Source organism: Rousettus aegyptiacus, unplaced genomic scaffold, assembly GCF_014176215.1.
Source record: "Rousettus aegyptiacus isolate mRouAeg1 unplaced genomic scaffold, mRouAeg1.p scaffold_m13_p_2, whole genome shotgun sequence".
Classification (NCBI taxonomy): domain Eukaryota; kingdom Metazoa; phylum Chordata; class Mammalia; order Chiroptera; family Pteropodidae; genus Rousettus; species Rousettus aegyptiacus.
In genome coordinates, this window is record NW_023416295.1 from 139,317,065 (window position 1) to 139,324,206 (window position 7,142).

The 7,142-nt window shown below is 32.4% G+C and overlaps 1 pseudogene; it reads left to right on the forward strand.

Annotated features, from left to right (window-relative positions):
- The first annotated feature begins 7,023 nt into the window (after nucleotides 1-7,023).
- On the forward strand, nucleotides 7,024-7,142 carry LOC118614617 (annotated as a pseudogene).

Sequence of the window (7,142 nt, forward strand, 5' to 3'; positions counted from 1 at the left end):
GTGTATTATTTAATGTCCACATATTTGAGAATTTTCCAGTTTTTCTTCTGTTACTTATTTCTAGCCTCATTCTATTATGGTCATGGAAGATATTTTATATGATTTTAACATTTTAAATCTATTAGGACATGTTTTGTAGACTAATATATGATTTATACTAGAAAATGTTCCATGTTCACTTGAGAAGAATGTGTACATGTTGATGTTGTTGCATATTCTCTATGTCTGTTAAGTCTAGTTGCTTCATAATTCTATACAAGTACTCCATTTTTTATTAATCTCCTGTCTCGATATTCCATCTAATATTAACAGTGAGGTATTGAAATCTCCTACTATTATTGTAAAACTGTTACTTCTCTCTTCAGTTCTTCCATACATATTTAAGGCTCTGTTGTGTGATCAGTACATATTTATAATATTTATGTCTACTTGATTAACCATTTTTATCAACATGTACCATCCTTTGTTTCTTAATAATTTTAACTTAAATTCTACTCTTCTCATATTGTTATAGTTAGTCCAGCTCTCCCTTGTTTTTACTTTTTGCATCATTTTCTATCTTTTCACTTTCACTTTATTTGTGTCTTTGGATATACAGTTAGTCTCTTCTAGGTAGCATATGGTTGAGTTATGTTCCTTCTTTCTTTTTGTTTAAATTTATTCTGCCGATCTCTGTCTTCAAATTTTTGAGTTTAATACATTTAATTTAAAGTTAGTGGTAAAGACTTACTTCTCCATTTTGCTATTTGTTTTCTGTGTCTCAATTTTTATTGTTCCTCAGTTTCTCTAATACTACGTTCTTTTCTCTTTAAGTATTTCTAAAGTACCACTTTTATTTCCATCTCAAATTCTTTTCTCTATATTTTCAGTAATTTCTTAATGATTTCTCTGGGTATTACAATTAACAACATAAATTTGTAACAGTCTAGTTTGAATTAATACCAACAGCTTTAATAGCATCTCAAAACTCTAATTCTATGTAGTTCCATTCCCCCTTTATGTTATTAGTATCAACAGTTACAACTTTGTACATTTTAGACATTGTGCGCCTCTGCTAAAGATTTATGTTTATCATTTTATGTATTTATTTTTTCAAATCGTTTGTGAAAAAAAGAGGTGTTACAAACCAAAAATCTAATACTGGCTTTATATTTAGTTATGTAGTTACCTTTACTAGAGCTCTTTAGTTCTTTAGTCCTCAAGTTATTATTTAATATCTTTTCATCACACCATAAAGAACTCCCTTTAGCATTTCTTGCAGGGCAAGTCTACAGCTTTTGCTTTTTAATGAATATCTTAATTACTCTTTCATTTTGCTTGGTTTTACTAAGCATAAAATTTTGGGTTGGCAGCATTTTTCTTTCACCACCTTAATTAAATATGTCATCCCACTCTTTTTTGACTTGTGTAATTTTAAATGGGAAATCAGTTTTTAATCTTATTGAGAATCACTGGTAGGTGATGAATCACTTCTCTCTTGCTAGATTCTCTCTTTATCTTTGTCTTTTGATAGTTTGATTATAAGGTTTCTCAGGGTGACTCTCTTTGACTTTATCTTATCAGAGTTCAATAAACTTCTTGGGTTTGTAGATTCATGTATTTCATCAAAGTTGTGAGTTTTTTCAGCCATTATTTCTTCACCCTTTCTTTCTCTTAACTCTTTTTTCTCTTTCTGGAGCTGCTATAATGCTATTAGTACAAATGATAGTGCTCAAAAGGTTTCTTAGGTTCTGTTCATTTTACTTCATTTTTTTTTCTTCTCTGTTACTCAATATGGCTAATTTCAATAGTCTCATCTTTGAGTTTATTCTTCTGCCTACTGAAATATATTGCTTATCTCCTCTATTAAATCTTTATTTCAACTATTATATTTTTTGGCTCCTATTTTGTTTCTGTTTATGATTTTTTATACCCTTATTGATATCGTCTATTTCTGAGACACTAGTCTTCTGATTTCATTTAGCTCTTTGTCAATTTTTTTTTTTTTTTAGTTCTTTGAGCAAATTTGAGATAGTCGATTTGAAATTTTGTCTAGTAAGTCCAATGTCTGGGCTTCTTCTGGTTTCTGTCCATTCTTTTATTCTTCTGTGAATGGATCAGACTTTTCTAGCTTTATTATTATTTTTTGTATGTCTTATAATTTTTTGTTAAAAATTTGACATTTTAATATTGTAATGTGTAGACTCTGGAAATCATATTTTTCTCCCTCCCCAAAGTTTGTTGTTGTTGCCTGTTAAAGATTGCAGTTGTCCTTTTGTTTAGTGACTACCCCAAGCTATTTTAGCAAAAATTGTTTTCCTTTCTTTAAGTAGCCACTAAATTCCCTGTTTCATTATCTCAGCTTTCAGCCAGTGACCTGACAGAGATTTTCTTAAATACTGAAATTTAGCAGTCTTTCCTTTATTAAGCACTTACCTGATTGCTATAAGTTTTTCATTAAATTCTAAAGCTTTTTAAAAAAAAAGTTTTTGTAAGTGTAATGATTGTTTCAGTGGAGTGAGGTCCCTACTCTATCATTCTATATGTTGTCACTCTTGAAGTATACTTTTAAATCTTTTAAACAAAACAAAAAAAGTATGACAAACTATTAAGACAGAATTCATGAATTACAAGTGGAATTATCTTATTTGCATCCATAACATATTTATGGAAAATATTCTATAGATTCTAGATGATCAACAAACTTTACTAACCCTTTAAATAACAGAATAATCAAATATTCTACACATATCTTTTTCACTATGAGCAGTATATTTCTAAAAATCTATTCAGAAGAATTTAAAAGTAGTAAAATTTCTTGAGCAGGTGTCCTCTTAAAGAGATCTAATTCTATATAGTCTAGTACATCTTATTGGAATTCAAGTATATGGTATGATATAAATATTATATCATAAAATTTTAATTATATAAAAATCACAAGAGAGTTTCAAAAGAATTTACCATTTTCCTTTAACATAATTATTTTTCAAGTTTTTACCTGATTAGACTAAGATTGAATATCTTAAAACTTTTAGGCTATAAATGATTGTAAATTTTTAAATTCTTCTCTGAAAAATCATGCTCTTCATAAGATTTGAGAAACTCATCTGAAGAATAATGATGTTATACTGAATAGACTAGCAGACCATATAATTCTTTTTTTCTCTACATTCTATTTAAATTTAAATGAGAAATAAGCTTAAGAAGAGAACTTATTTTGTAATAAATTTCCAACATCAATTCTCTTTTTGTTTATAATGCTATTCAAATGTTAATCAGAAAATTGCACATATGTAGCAAACACAATTTTGTCCATTTACCAACATTCACATTAAAAAAAAAATGAGATATGTTGCCCATGTTTAAGTTCTATTATCCACAACAAAATAAAAATACAATGCAAAAATAATTATATACACATTTAAAATGACAACATTCAGAATGGGTGTGTTTTTTTAATTAGGTGGCTCTGCACAACTGATTTCTGATGCTCTTCCAGGATTCAGCTAATGGAAAATAAACCATTTGTATTTGTGCTCGAAATGCTTTGGGTTTTTTTCCTCCAAGAAAGCAAGCAAACAAATTAACTCAAGGAAACAATCTGGCTAACCCATTTGTAAACTTGATATATACAAATTTAAAAAACATTTAAAAAAGAAAAAGATTCACTAAACTAGAACTGATATATGCCAGGGCTTTACAAAGTCCTTAAGCAAGATGGGAAGCCAAAATTTTAGAAAATGTTCCTGTTGACCTGGAAAAGTAGAGTTAAACAGGAAGTCCCAAATTAAAGTATGGTAAAAGTGAATCTAACAAAAATGATTAGGAACATGTGTGGAGTGGGGAATTTAGCTCATTAAGAGGGAGCAGGGGAAAAAATCAATCAGTTCAAAGAATTGACACAAATTTCACAGTCTTTTTTTTTCTTATCTCTTTATTTTTCCAACCTGGCCATGAATTTAAAGCCACCTACGACACTTTGTAAAAATGTGGGTTCCTGGAATCTCCCTCTTGGAAATTCTAATTCATGGGTCTGTGGTATGCTCCAGGTATGAGTATTCTAGAAAGCCTTATAGGTAACTCTGATAATGTCCAGGGGTGCATATTGCTAATTCATGTTTGGATGTTTAATGTAAATATACTTAACTTTATGTATCCATAACCATTGTATTAGGCAAAATTATAATTTCCACTTTCTTTGGGGATGCCACATAGTAATAGGTGTATGTTAAATAAATTTACTCCATGGGTTACTTCAATTTTTTTTAATGATCAAATAAAAACTAGAAAACTGAGACATATTTTTCTAACCCTACAGAATAGAAAATGCATCTCTTTGAGCCCTAAAACTCAGTAACTACTCAATGTAAACTATGAAGTTTGCCTGCCCCAACCTCAGAGTCATTGCCTGGAAAGTCAAATAAAACTGGATGTACATCTAATTCATTTCTTATTATTTCTGACATGGAAGCAGAAATGTCTGCTATATCATTTCTCATGGCTTGCTCTAGTCTCTCAGTACAATGTCATTAAAAGCACCGAGACCTTTGTTCCTCTGACAAAAAATAAGAGTATAAATATGAAAGAAAAGTTAAGTTTTGACTTTGTTAACAGCTTGAAGGTAGCCACTCTCAGAAGGAAGGACAACCTTATTTATAGAAAGTGTGAAAGGGTATAAGGGTAATGGTAAAGTAACAGTCACTCTATGAGTAGATTGTGACAGTGACTCTTAGGCTTTCTCACCTAAGAAAAGCAGATTTCTAAAGAAAGGTAGATTTCTTAGAAGACTAAACTATTGTTCATGTAGTGGAAACTTTACATGTTTTAGAGTCTGAATAAACTACATTTATATTATAACCCCAGTACTTCCTAGCACACACAATGCATCTGTTTTCTGCAGAAGCCAGATAGGTGAATGAGGATATGGTAGGAATCACCACCCCTGAAAGTGTCAAATCTTGAGTGCTGGTACTAAGTTCTGTTATTTCTCCAGAATGGTATATTGCTTAGGTTTACTATTGACTTGAAGCAGTTCTATTAGCTTCCACTTGGCCCTTACTATTGTAATAACCCTCATTCTACAAATCATGGAAATAATATGGGGACTCTACAAGTTACTGAGTACTTCTATTCCAAGTATATATCCCAGAACTGAGGAAATAACCACTAGATGGGTCATAGGACTCATTGTCAGTCAGAAGAGCTAAAATGCAATTAATCACCTGACTCTCATAAGCTCCTATTTTGACTGGTAGAACACAATAACATTTTAGATCTCCTGAGATTAGAGTCAGTCCAGTAATCCTCCAAAGTCTGATTATTTCCTTTTTCCCAATACACACTCACCCTGGTAAAAGTATATATAGGTCCCTATGAGAAAGTCTGGGATAAAGTAATAGAAAAAAAATTGGGGCAGTTTAATGAGGTCCTTCTCAAGAATACCCAACTTCTCCTTCATTCAAGGGGTTCGGATCTAAAAAACTCGATCAATCTAGGAATTGATTGAGGAGCCAGGACTCTCTGTTATGGTGAGTCAAGTTAATTTTCCATTCACTCAATGTAAAACAGTTCCATTTATACACATTAATTCAGAGTTTAGTACTGTCCACCTATTTCATTTCTAGAGAAATGGAAATCAACTAGCTAACACTATAGGTCTCTGGGAGGAAGATTAGTATGATTTATGATTACTAATTTGACTCTGCTTTTTATTACAATAACCATGTTCACCTTGTCTTTGGTGATTAAATGCTATCACTTGGCCTCTGCCACCCCGGGATCCAATCATCTCCATTGTATTTAAGGATCCCAGATCAATAGCAGCACTTCCCGCTCCAAATTCTGACCTACTGAGAATAACAAACATAAAGCTCTTCAAAATGCTGTAGCTCTGCTTACAATTTCATCACAGTCACAATGAAAGGTGCATTCTCCCAGTTCTCTGGGTGGTCGAGCAGGTCTTACATAATAATCAGCTTTAATATTTTGATCTCCCTAAGTTTCTGGATAGCTTCCTCTATAGTGTAACAAAGCAGTTCTGACCTTTCAATTTCATTTAGTGTATGCTATATTTTGGTCCACATTTCAACCAATGAATAAACAAACTGTTAGAACCCTTTCTAACCTCTTAAACTAAAACGTAAAATCCAGAATCTCTGTTTTATGGGCCCCTATCTATAAATTTGGCCTGATCTAATTTTACATTCCTTCTACCATTATCCTACACACATAATATTCATTTCCACACATATTCCCCAGATTTCTGTTCATATTAATTGGAAAAATCATACAGTTCTTTTGGTGTCTAGTGCATCTCCTTGTGGGTCACACTTTGTACATCATTCTTTGGGTCCTGCTGAGACTAGTAAGTAGTTATAGGTCTAGAAACAAAAGCATGATGGGGATTTGTTCTGAGGAGAATTGGTGGTGTCCATAAGGCAATTACAAGTTCTCCAGGCAAAGCAGAGTAAACATCTTCAGATGAGGTGGAAAGGCTGTTTCTACTGGAAAAAAAGACTCAGCAGAGTTTAGAAACTCAATGTACTAAACTTCATTGTGATCTTCCTAGATGTCCCCATTCCAATTTTCAGCATTCCACTCCTTCCTAATCAATTCTTTAATTTTAATGGAGAACACCTGTAAAATTGGGACTTCTATTTGTATAGTAATTGAACCACTCAGATGAAACTGTGTTTGATTTTCAGAATTCTCGACTCTGTAACTAAAGATCTTAAGGGTTTCTTTCGAGGCAGACACAGAAGCTTTCAGATCATTTACGCGGAATTGAGCTGAGAATTTGAAATTTTGAGCCCATCTTTTTCCTTGCTCACTTTCCCCAGTATAGTTAGGAACAATCATTCAATCTCTTTATACTCCTTAGTTTGTCTAAAATATTCTAAGCTATCATGTGCAAGATCACCCAGAACATTGTCTTTTTTAAGTATTTGATCTGTAGTAACCAATAGCAATATTTTGCATTTCTCTATAGCCACAATCATGCCATGGACTGCGATTCTTCTCTTTAAAACCCAAAATAGAATCATTGACTATGGCCATGCCACCCTGAACAAGCCTGATTCTGTCTGATCTCGAAAGCTAATCAGGGTCGGGCCTGGTTAGTACTTGGATGGGAGACCATCTAGGAAGACCAGGTGCTGTAGGCA